Genomic DNA, 13,336 nt, shown 5'->3' with positions numbered 1-13,336 from the left:
ATGTGAATGAAGGTCAGGGGGCTTAAGTTGTGCAATTGACACTTAATATGACATTGATAGAAAGTGGCACCAAATTATTTTATGAGATGGAAAAAAGGTTAAATCTCTGAACCTAAGACTAAATCCTTAATACTGAAGTCTCCACTGTATTGTTATTTATGAATATTAAAAGAAAGGGAGGGGGGAGTCCTCTCTTGATTCAGCTCAAAGCACCCCACAGCCAAATGGGGAGGATCAATTTTGATCTGCAATCAGGGCAGATAACTACTTTTTCTTAAATGTTTTAACTTGGCCTGAAACGAAACCAATACAAAATGGGGGTCCTGAATTCAGAGGCTGGGTTGATAATGCACAGGATACCCTTTAAAAAAATGCATTTTTTCTAGTTAGAATACAGAAAGGGGAGCCCCTTGATTATCTGAATACTGAAAAAAATTAATTTAGGCTCCACCCTGTTTTTGACTTCAGTAACAAAAAAGGAGGCAAGCAGATGCAACCTAGCTTCAGCTAGGCCAAACAATCAGAATTTAAGCAATGACTTTCTAGAAGTTTGCGATCAGCTTTTTTTTTTAAAGAAAAAAAATATCCCACTTTCTATTCGGAGGAATCTTAAAGCAGGGCTCTGGGGCAGCCCCCCCCCCTCAAAATGCCTAACAGGAGCTGTGTTAGCTGAGAAAATTCTGCATTTTTGTCTGTTCCTTTTTGTACCCCATTCCCCACTGACATTTAGCTTTGCTTAGAATAGGAGTTCTAGTTATTTGCATCTTCTCCTCCTGAGCCAAAAGTTGCATTTTTAAGACTAGGCTTAAAAACTGGCATATTCTTCTACCCAGGTGGAACTCAAGTCATTCTTAAAGACAAGGGCTATTTTTATTATATGGTGCTTTTATTCATAAGATCTCCACCCTCCATTTTCCAACCTGTTCCCTCCCTGCCCTGTATTCCAATCCAAGTGAGAAGTTTCACAATAAATTTGTCTTCCTAAAGCCCAATATGGTGTTGCAAAAAGGGGGGAAAAGCCATAAATAGCTTTTTTTGAGTGAGCAGCAGAAGGGGGGGGGAGTTGTAAGAAGAGCCTTTATTTTCTCCCTAGAGCACTGCATAATATAAGCCAATATAGAAAACAAATCAACTCAAACAGCTTCAGCTGCAAAAATTTGCAAAGATTAGGCCCTGGTCCTGCTAAAAAGCATCCAGCTTCTCCCCCACAAGACGTAATTTTGACTCTCTTCCCTCAAAAATGCAAAAGCAAGTGATTCAACCCTTTTTTTCTTTTGGGGGGGGCAAGCTTAGCAAAACTTCCCTCCCTTGCTTAGCAACCTGGGAAGAGGCAGGAGAACAGGTGCATCCCCGGAGAATGTGGCATGCAATGTTCTCAGCCTGACTTCAGCAAGGAGGGGGGGTGGAAATAAATAAATGGATAAATAAATGCAAAGCCCGGATCCCCGTAAAACCTTCCTATCTCATTCCAGAAGACGCCATCTGTGCAAAAAAAGACATTTAAAAAAGAAAACACGGGTCTTCCCCCCGCCCCCCGGTTCGGGCCTCCCGGAGAGGCCAAAATGCGCGTTGCCACCGGGAAAGGTTCAAATCTTTGGAGAGGGAGGGAGGGAGGAAAACATCTCGTCATCGCCCCCGCCTCTCCGGGTCCCGATCAGGGCGAAAGGCACGCGCTTCCCTCCCCACCCCGGTCCTTTTGCCACGGTTATTTTTAAAATCGCAATGACCCACCCCGGGTTTATTTTAGCTCCCTTCTAAGACAAGCCCCACCTCAATCTCCGGGCAGGGGTGGGGGGCGCAGCGTGCTCCACCCGGCCTGATTGAGAAGCAAACCCAACAGTGTGATTAATTTATTATTATTATTATTATTATTATTATTATTATTATTATTATTATTATTATTATTATTTTAAAGCCCTTTCTCTCCTCGAGGCTGCCCAGTTTGGAAACCCGCAACGAGCCCGGGTCCACACAACGAGCGTTTTTGCTCTTTGCAAATCTGGGGCGGGCGGGCGAGCCAGCCAGCCGGCCGGCCACAAGGTCAAATGCAAGCCCGGGGCGCAGGGAGGGGCATTGCGCGGCTGCCCCGCTCTCTAACAAGATGCGAATAAAAATGAAAACGGGGAGGGACATAAAAAATATCCTTGCAATGGGGGGGGGAGAACGGGGGGGTCCAATGGAGAGAAGATGCGCTCAAGGGGGGAGACCCGGCCCGCCCACCCGCCCCACCAAGCGGCAGCCGGGGCGGTGGGGTCGCTTCTCCCCTCCGTCCTGGCCCCCGCGCCCCCCTCTCCAACATCTGCGCAGCCCGGGGGTGGCTAGGGGGGCCGCGACATAACCCACAGCTCGGGAAAGCCGCTTGCAAAGACCCCCCCTCCCCTCCCCTCCCCTCCCCTCCCCTCCCGCGAAAGCCTTTTGCAACGACCCCGCCTCGCTCGTCCCCGTTGGAAAGAGAGCGAGGAAGCCCCCCCGCCCTACCTGCGCCCCCACCCCGCCTGCACCGCCCCCCCTTCTGCAAGGCAGGCACCCCCACCCCCCCACCGCCAGCCAGAAGAGGCGCCCCGGCCCCGTCCTCGGAGCGCGGCGCGGCGCCCCGGCGGAGCTCTTACCGGCAGCGGCGGTTGGCGACGAGAGGCTGGCGAGCTCGGCTCGGAGCGCTTTATTGCGCGCAGCGAGTCCACCTATTGACGGCGGCGGCGCAATGCAGTCGCCCGCGCTCTCCTCCCCTCCGCGCACTACGGCATTGCGGTAGAGAGGGAGAGGAGAGGGGAGGAGGGGGAGGGGGAGGGGGAGGGGGAGGGGGGCGGAATACCAATGCCCGCTGCTGGGGGGCACCGGGGCACCCCGGCCGGCAGCGGGTGGCGAGGACCCGGGCCAGGCGCGCGGGAGAGGCAGAAGCGGGCAGCTCTTCCTTCGCTGCGGCGAGGGGCCGGCCGGCCGGCCGGCCCAGGGGGGCGCATTCCCACGACCCGCTCGGCCCAGGTCAGGGGAAGAGCGAGCAGGCGCGCGCGAGGCGCCCGGCTTGGTTCTTTCTGGGGTTTGCTGATGGACCGTCTTGGAGGGGAGGAGAACCTACCCCGTTGGGGTCCATTAGGGCTCGGCGCACCGGGCAAACTCCGAAAGTTGGGGGTGGAATTCAGTTAGTGGTGTTCAGGGCGTCGTGTGAAGGCAGCGCAGCTGGCTTTGTTAATGTAGGGATTGCAAACGGGATGGACTTGTCTTCCAGGAGCGTTCAGCGCGCCTGGCAAATTCAGAACCTGGGGGAGAGGGCGGGGGGCAATTCAGTTAACCGGGTTCAGCGTGCCCTGTGAACGCGGCCGTATTAGTTGATGTAGGGATGGCAGACGCGAAGGGCTTCCGTGAAGGCTCTTGGGGCGGGGTGGAGGGGTAGAAAGGGCAATAAAGAAAAAGCTGTAAAGGCATGGTTAGAAGCAAGAAAGGGAAACACCTGGGACAGCAGAGCACCAAAGGAGGAAAAGGCCACAGGAATAAGTTCTGTAAGCTTTTAGCTCCCTCCTAAACTTAATAAAAAGGAGGGGAGTTTGATCCTCAGGGCAGCTGTCTCCCTCCATGGGCAGGATTCGTTCTTGATGAAAAGGGGGTCCCCTCTCTTTCACACAGCTCTGCCGGGCCCTCAAAATGTGAACTACTGATAATTTTAGGAATATCCGTGAAAGGGGAAACCGGTTTTGTTTCAGCCCCAAAATAAGCCCATGAGTTTCCTCCTTCATCCATTCCAGGTGAGCCAGAACCAACACGGTTTGGGAACATTTTGGAGTGAAACAAAATTCAGGAGGATCTGACTGGGGGGGGGGGGAGTAGAACATGACTGATGCACCTCACCCCTCCTTCCCCCATCTTTTGTTGCCTGCAGGCCTGCCCACCCCTTGATTTTTCCCAGGGCCATCCAATATCTGCTGATACCCTTTTCCTGTTGCCCCCCTTTGCCCAGAACATGCAGTTTTGCTAAGCGCACAACCCAACCATGTGTGTTTCAGTCTTGACATGGAGTACCTAAGCTAGTTATTCCATGCATGAAAGCATTCATGCGCACAACTTTTAAGCATCCATGCCTGGTCCAAAAGGTGGAATATACCTGAGGTGGCAATCCGATGCCAGTGTTCTTCAAACTTGGTGACTTTAAGATGTGTGGACTTCAACTCCCAGAATTCCCCAGCCAGCATGGGGAGCTGGAGAATTCTGGGAGTTGAAGTCCACACATCTTAAAGTCACCAAGTTTGAAGAACACTGTCCTATACAAATCTGACCTAATGCTAAATAAGGCATTGACAACCATTGTCTTAACTTGGGCTTGGAAGGCAAACATCAGTAGTCAATTTCTGGACTGTCTTCAAGGGCTGTCCAAGGAAAAGCCCATTGCAGCAATCCAACTTTGAAGTTACTAAAACCTGAATATCAGAAAACAGGGCTCTCTTCCAGGTGAGGACACACCTGGTTCATCAGCTGCAGCTGCTAAAAGATCCCAGGTATTACATCCCTGCCCACCGTCAATGCCTATCCTGAATAGGCATCCAGCCAATTCTGTCCTACCCATAGTGTATTTACTTTCCGTTTGTATTTATTTATTTAAATAATTTATATGCCTTGTACATAATAATACTGGTAATCGTGCTTGTACATCTGGTTGTTTAGCACCTGGAGATGTTCAGGAGTCCACAAGACATCAGTCCGGAGTCCACAGGAAAGGAGAAATACATTTGAACATCATCCAAGTATAATGAAAACTAGCCCTTTAGTGGCACCAGATAAATAAGTTGAAAGAAAGCATGTCTCCCAGTATAATTTTTTGATAGCCCTGAAGGAGAAAGGAATAAAGTAGACCCAAGCAATGTTGGCAACACCCTGTACCCCAAATTCTCCTATGGGCAACATCCTAGCATGAAGCTTGCATAAGCCTCCACCTCTTAAACACAACAGTTAGAGGTCCTCCATGACGTTGCTTTAATGAACAAGCCCAGATACCAATAAATGTTTTACCCTGTGCTTTTGAATAAGTGTAAATTAAATGCATGTTTAAGTAAATAACAAAAACCCACCTTTATTTTAATAGACATAAAGCACCAACATAAGAACAACAAATACCAGAATGCAGAAAGTACACAAAGGTTAAAAAAAGATACTCTGGATGATATGTATGTCCTGATCCTTTTTATTTTAAGATTTTTAGGGACATGTCCATACAGTTTTCTCGGCAATGATATGGAAAGAGTTTGCCATTGCCTTCTGTTCTGGCTGGCCTGGTAGTCTCCCATCCAGGTGCTAACCAGGTTGAATCCTATTTAGCTTCTGAGCCCAGGTGGGGTTGACTAGATCTAAGGAGAGCCAGAAAACTATAAATATCCATATTCAACATTTTTTTTTCCAAAAAAGGGATTTGGATAGAAGGGGGTTTATGAAACAAATCAGTTAAGAACTTTCACTCAAGGCACAAATGACTAGACTAAAAATTACTATATTTTGGACACACGATGCAAAGATCCAACATTCTTGAAAAGTCTGTAATTCTGGAAAGGTGAAAGGAAAGAGAAGAGGACAACCAGCAGCAAGGTGGAAGGACTCAGTTACAGTGGTGATGGGGGCACTGTAGGACAACCTGAAGGACCAAGTTGGGGAAATCTATTTATGTGGTCACTAAGTGGCAATGCCAACTTGATGCACAGAATTTAAAAAATCATTAGGGCTAATCCCTTAAGAGTTACTCCCTTGATATAACAAAAAGAGGGAAACAAAACATGAATAAAACAATCCTCAATTAAAGGATGTCAAGGGTTTATTACATCAGCTAATACTATTTTCTACACTTTAAAATACCATTGATCTAACTTAGAATACATATTTTATAGCCCCATGTTTTGTATGCAGCATTATTTTTGATGTAGTATATCTGGCAGCTAAGGAAAAAAAAATCACAGCTTCCTGTGGTGCTCATTTCGTACATCCTGGGGAAAATGGATCACAAAGCTACCCTAGGATTAATTATTAAAGATTGTTCTGTTTTCTTTCCAATTTCGTCAAAAACATTCAAGCAAAATGCTTGCTAATGGACGCCAGGCAATCTCAAAACATTTTTGAGTAATGCAACTTTTTTTTCAGGGGGTAGAGTATCATCCAGAGGGACGCGGTGGCGCTGCGGGTTAACCCAAGCTGCTGAGCTTGCCGATCGGAAAGTCGGCGGTTTGAATCTGCGTGACGGGGTGAGCTCCCGTTGCTAGTCCCAGCTCCTGCCAACCTAGCAGTTCGAAAACATGCAAATGTGAGTAGATGAATAGGTACCGCTTCGGCGGGCAGGTAATGGCGTTCCGTTTAGTCATGCCGGCCACATGACCATGGAAGTGTCTACGGACAAACGCCGGCTCTTCGGCTTTGAAACGGAGATGAGCACCGCCCCTTAGAGTCAGACACGACTGGACTTAATGTCAAGGGAAACCTTTACCTTTACCTTATAGTATCATCCACAAATTATTTTTACCCTGTTCCCATGATAAGAATAGTGATTCTTTGCAATTATTAACAATATCTGGTTTTCACCATCTGCTTGAAAACAGTTTCATTAGAACCATGTATATGGTGCTCTGTTCTCCAAAGGGTTTTTTTTCTACAGCAACCCCCCAATTCATTGAAGTCTGAGATAAGCCCTATTATTTCCTTCCTGACCTCTTTTCAATGATGATGGGTGGCATACAAGTGTAATACATCAACTCAACAAGTCTGGGTGGCTCACAACAATCAAAGAAATTACAATAAAACATAAATGATAGAGATGGTCAAGTCCCTCCTTTTTCAAAAGCTTGATCCTTAATACAGTGTTGCTTCTGTTTTAATCAACCAATTGTACTGTTGACTTTCATTGATAGCTTTATTGTGTTTCTATCATTCCAAAGCAAGTGCGTATCTTAAATAAAGAGTATATTATGAAATAAAGAAAATAAAGATATATAATGAATGGGAAGGAACTGAGTTAAATTACTGCATTTAACTATGGCTAATCCAATCAGTTCAAGGTTAAGTACTTCTATTATCTTTGATCTATCCATCCATCCGTCTGAAAACATCAATTCCACATTACTAGACTGTGATTCACGTTATTGTTGAACTCCTGAGCCAGATTTAAATCTGAGCCATTTGGTTAAAGACATATCACAGTGATGAAGGTCATTGCTGCATCTGCATATGTTTGCATACAGATCAATTTTCTAATCATCTGTAATAGAAAATCTATTAAGCCCATGCCAGATCACAGGCAGTACCTGGACAAGCTTTTCTGCTCTTCAGAAAGTCTAATCAGAACAGCCTGCAAAAGAATTCCAGAGAATTCACAATCTTTCAAACTATTTTGCATATATAACTTGGCCTTACGAAATATTACTCTAATAATCTGTCTAACTATTATATTATCTAAATGTAAGTTAGATCAGGGTTCTCAACCAGGGTTCCATGGCACCCTCGGGTTCCACAAGAGGTCACTTAAAAATTATTTCAAATTCAGGCAACTTCACGTGAAAGAGGGAAGTTTCATTCTTTATTTTCAGCTTAAGAACACTGTTAGTGCATCTATACAGGCCTACCCATGAAATAAAGGTAATAATTTTGTAACTTCTGGCCCATCTTTGAGCCTGAATGTGCAGGGGTTCCCCGAGGCTCAAAAATATTTCAAGAGTTCCTCCAGGATCAAAAGCTTGAGAAAGGCTGAGTTAGATAACATAATAATCTAACAAAATAAATAAGGGGGAAAGGATGGTTTTGGATTTTTTGATTTGGAGATCAACCCAACTCTTTGTGATTGCTATTTAACAGAGGTACATCCTTAAAGACGAATTTACACCAGCCCCAAGGAAGCTGGCTTGAACTTACAGTCATAATGCTAACATGTGGATGAAGATGGAATTGGCTGTCTGTCATGCCTCTTAGTTTAACAATGAAACAGCCCAGCAGCCTAGATGCTGTTATAAATAGCAGAGCACATGATTAAGATACAGCCTTCTCGGACCAGATTCATCTGGAGAAATCTCAGCCAACGCGATACAGTATGCCTTACTCTGATGCACTGAAAGCAAAAATGTTCCAAGTCAAATATTTGATTGTTTTAGAATCGTTCCTACATCAAGGCACCCTGCATTTTGCTTTGCCCATCCATCTCCAAATAAATGTCACCAATTGATTTACAACCTCCACTTCTCCAGACATGGCCAAATTCCAAACTTGGTCTCCTTCGATGACCACAATTCTCAACTGTTCCTCTCCAGGCCATGAAAACAATGTGAAGTGATGGATAGTTACTAACTACTGGTCACCAATGACTATTTCAGGAAATATTAATGTTGTTCTGATGGGGTTTTCATGATGGGGTTGAGAGGTAGTTTTATCATGGGGTGGGCATTGAGTTTTAAGAGATGGGTGTTCTATGACTTCATATTTTTAGGTCGTGTTTCTCAACCTTAGCAATTTAAGATGCCTGGACTTCAACACCCAGAATCCCCCAGCCAGCTATGCATCTTAAAGTTGCTAAGGTTGAGAAACACTGTTTTAGACTGTACAGTGCCCAGAGGGGTTCTGACAAGGCAGTGTAGAAATAAATAAAAATACATTCTAGCAAATATACATGCTAGGTAGACCATACTTGAAAGAACCAGATCTTTGCTTGCTCCATGCTGTCCAACTGAGTCACCAGTGTGACAACGGTGAGGCCCACGGAAACATCAGAAGTTGTGAAGTTGTGCTTGGTAGCTCTGGGCTGCACAATCAGGTTGCCCATGAGGTGGCAGGGAAGGGACACGGTCATGTGGAGTTTTGCAGCTCAGAGCCCTTAACCCTACGTGGATGAGATAGCTCCAACCTTTGGAGCCTATTAGGGAAAATTTGGCCCGCATGGTTGACTCCCTCGGTGAGCAAGCTGTACAAAGCCCTGCCCACCGATCTTAGAGATAGGGAGAAACATTTATGGGGAGGGTGAGAAACAAAAATGAACACTATTGGCAATGGCATTGCAACGAGAGGTACAAAAGATAATGTGGGGATAAAGGCCCTTCAAAGATTACATCGGAATGGTGGGATGCACAGAAATTGGTAAGAGACTTCCCTTGAGCCAAGTTCAACTCCTGGTGGCCACATACCCACATAGTTTCCTTGGCAGCAGTAGGGAAATGGGTTTACCATTTCAGAATTTGTTCTGCCTTCCCGGTCCAGCCAATAGTCTTGGTATCTCCTAGTCCATCATTTCTCAACCAGGGTTCCATGGCACCCTCAGGTTCTGCGGGAGGTCACTAGGGGTTCCCTGGGTGATCACGATTTATTTTTAAACTTATTTCAAATTTGGGCAACTTCACATTAAAGAGGTAAGCTTCATTCTTTATCTAAGAGCAGTGTTAATGCAAATACACAGGCCTACCCATGAAACGCATGTAATTATTTTGTAACTTCTGGCCTGTGTTTGAGCCTGAATGTGCAGGGGTTCCCCGAGGCCTGAACAATATTTTTCAAGGGTTCCTCCAGGGTCAAAAGGTTGAAAAAGGCCGTCCTAGTGGTTTCCCACCACCTATTAGCTAGATCTAACCCTACTTAATGTTTTTCAGGTCAGCCAGAATTGGGTGAAGGCTGCCCCTGAGCTAACATAGCAGAGCATTTGATGAAAAATGAGAGAGCAAAGTACTGGACAAAAAAAATACAACACAAAAATATGAGAACTGCATGAAGAGACGGAACAAAATGAGGATGGCTGAAAAATGGGATACCAAGAAGAAGAGTGGCATTCTTATCTTTCATTTCCTCCTTTCGTTCTTAGAATGGAGGGGAGCCTCTTTTTTTTTAGCCTAACTTTCAATCCTCACCAATGTAATTGTGCGGTTGCAAATCAAGGCAGGACATTTCATTTTGAAACATGCACAGCTGTGCAGGCGTTTACCAGACTTAAAAGGATGCTGGACCAGCCTGGGTGGCTTCCCCCTTTCGCAGTTCCAGACATGGCTTAGTAGCATCATTTGCTTCTCTGAAAAAAGCGCATTACAGGTAGTCCTCAATTTATGACCGTTCATTTAATGACAGTTCAAAGTTACAACAGCCTCGGAAAAAGTGCTTTGCAATCTGTACTTGCGCTTATGACTGTTGCACCATCCCCATGGTCAGGTGATTGCAATTCGGGCACTTGGGAACCGGCTTGCATTTACGACCAGTTGTAGCATCCTGCTGTCACATGACTGCGATTTGCAATCTTTTTTGCCAGTTTCTGTGATTTGCTTGATGACCGCCCTAAAAATGGTTGTAAATTTGGGTCCAGTCACATGGTAACTCAACTTACAACCGTAACAATTTATAATGGAAATTCTAGTCCCAGTTGTGGTCGTAAGTCAAGGACTACCTGTATTTTTCAAGTTTTTCCTTCTCTCCCCAGCACCAAATCATCTTAATGTTATCCTTGCTCAATCCAACCAAGCACCCCACAGATGGTTTAGGCTCCAATCTCCATAATCCCTAGCCAGCATGGGAGTAGAGGTCCAAGATAGCTGAAGAGTGCCAAGTTGGGTTAATGTGGAACAACAGAGCAACAATTTTGAGTGGAAAAACAGCCAACCAACCTAGAGGAACTTTCAAGGTGTCTGTAAAGGGGAAAATGAAGCAGTCCAAATTTTTGCCACTGCCCAACTGGAGTCAGGAACTTAAAAATAACCCCTGATGTGAAGACTCAGGTCAGCTGGGGGCTAAATTTAACACTGGATGCCTCTTACTAGTCAAATTGCTTGTCATCTCTCTTTAAGCTTGTTTTAAATGGCAGCACTTGCTTCATTCATCCAGTCCAGATGTAAGTTCTGAGCTCTCGAAGGCACAACTTGGAAGTTTCAAATACGCTGCCAATTACAAGGAAAAGCTGGAATGAAGCCACATGCATCATAGCATCATGCACGACACTATCATTTGCCCCTTACCCACAGGCGCCCAGGGCAGTAAGCTTTTTCTCCCTCCCTCCACCATGACTGTGCAATTCTGTCTCCACCATGTAGGCACCGGTCTCACCCCCTCCATCGATGCAGGTCAGACTACTATAGTGTTTCTCAAACTCGGCAACTGTTAAGATGTCTGGAGTTCAACTGCCAGAATTCCCCAGCCAGCATGCTGACTGGGGAATTCTGGGAGTTGAACTCCAGACATCTTAACAGTTGCCGAGTTTGAGAAACACTAATACCCACCCCACCCCATCTTTTGAGCGGCACAAAGTTTTGCTGTTGGTTATTCTGCCTGGGGTAGACTAGGTGCTAAGTTTTAAAGGATTTGGAAGGCACCAACACACACACACACACACACACATATGCATTAATTACTACTTTAATTAGTGTATATGTGATGCAACTTATTCCCTGCAATTGACAAGAATATAGGACCAGGAATACAGGTAGTCCTCGACTGGTGACCATTTGTTTAACGACCGTTCGAAGTTACGACAGCGCTGGAAAAAGTGACTTGCGACTGGTCCTCACACTTACGACCATCGCAACATCCCTGTGGTCATGATCAAAATTCAGGTGCTTGGCAACCAGCTAGCACTTAGAACTGTTGCAGTGTTCTGGGGTCATGTGATCACCATTTGCAATCTTCCCAGGTGGCTTCCAACAAGCCAAGTCAATGGGGGAAGCCAGATTCACTTAATGACTGTGGTGATTCACTTAACGACTGTAACAAAAAGGTCATAAAATCAGGTATGACTCACTTAACAACCACCTCGCTTAGCAACAGAAGTTCCTGTTCCAATTGTGGTTGTAAGTCAAGGACTACTTGTACCTTTATAATCCTAAACATATATATTATTACCACAACAAAGGCCTACAAGGTTCTTAATGTAGCCATGCCTATGGCCTCCTTAGTTCTGTTCTGCTTTTTACTTCCCTGGCCTGCATTGCGCCTGGTCTTCTCTACCTGTCTCCCATCCAAGAAAGAATCGGGGCCAATCCTGCTTAGCTTCCGAGCCCAGAAGAGATCGGCTACTGAACCTGCTTTTGTCATAAAAGCCATAACACTTCCTTTTCCACATGCTGGGGGGAAGCTCTGTTGAACAAAACAGGATTTATTTGCCAGTAAATATGCCCAGGACTGGGCTGGACTGCTTCTGTGACTGTTCCTCGTATAATTTTGGGACTCTAAAAACTACAGCTTTCTTAACAAAGAATATTGCTACATGTGCAGGTGAGCGGGTGGGGAGTCATAACACAGATCATTCTGTTGATTCCTTGTTTATCTTAAACAGAGGCTTTCCTGGTGCACAAGGAGGTGAAAGGGATCAGTGGAAAGATCCCCTCCCCCCCATCCTGAGAGCCCTGCTGCAATCAGATTAAATTTAACATCTTTAATTCTTGAAATAATTATTAAACCCCAAGGCGGCACCCTCGTTCTCCAATATCCAAGAGATACAGGGAAGACACAGCTTCTTTCCTCTGGTTTTCCTTTTGCTGTTGCAAAGAGCTGCATCGTGTCGCTATGGCAACAGATGCTTCCTGGGCTCTCCCTTTACCCTCTGGGCGTTTGCTAAATCCTCCAACGTCCAATCAGTCCAATCATCGAGAAAAAATTGACTGTGGAAGCCGTTTCCTTCCATCCTGCAGGACAGCCGGTCTCGTCAGCCTGATGATTTCGCGGCTGGAAAAACGCCAAGGCGCGATGAAGCCATCAGCATTCACCCTGGAAGGACAAAGGAAACCAGGGCCGGCCCTCCCGTTGGGGAAAGAAGGGTACTTGTTCCAGGCAGTAGATGCTAGGCCAGTGTTTCTCAACCTTGGCAACTTTACACTGTGTGGACTTTCAACTCCCAGAATTCCCCAGCCAGCCTTCTGGGAGTTGAAGTCCACACAGCGTAAAGTTGCCAAGGTTGAGAAACACTGTGCTAGGCTGGGCTAAGCTGATGGAGCACAGTGGGCTGTACAACTCTCCCAGGGGTGTCCAGTGGGGGTGATCGCAGCCGCCATCTTGACTTTTTTGACTCCCCTGGACACCCCTGCCCTCTGCTCTCTTTCCCAACATTAAGATCATGTGGTGTTTTTGGGATGTTACCTGCTCATCCCTGGGGTCAACGTAAAAGACCCAGCATCAGCCTGATCACCCTCAGATGGTCTACAGTTAGGCTAGGATCAGCCATTGAACTAGGCCAGGCTTTTCCAAACTTGGTTTGTTCAGCCAGCCACAGAGGCCTGGTTTGTATTTAATACTAAGGCTCAATGGATGGGTTCATGTATCTTTGGGTGGCTCAAGGCCATCTTTGACCTTTGAGAGGAGCTTCAGAGTCACAGAAGTGGGTTGGGGAGGTAATGATGCAAACTAGGAGGGAACTTCTAGGATT

This window comes from Candoia aspera, chromosome 3, assembly GCF_035149785.1.
Source record: "Candoia aspera isolate rCanAsp1 chromosome 3, rCanAsp1.hap2, whole genome shotgun sequence".
Classification (NCBI taxonomy): domain Eukaryota; kingdom Metazoa; phylum Chordata; class Lepidosauria; order Squamata; family Boidae; genus Candoia; species Candoia aspera.
Note: the sequence above shows the minus strand (reverse complement) of the source record.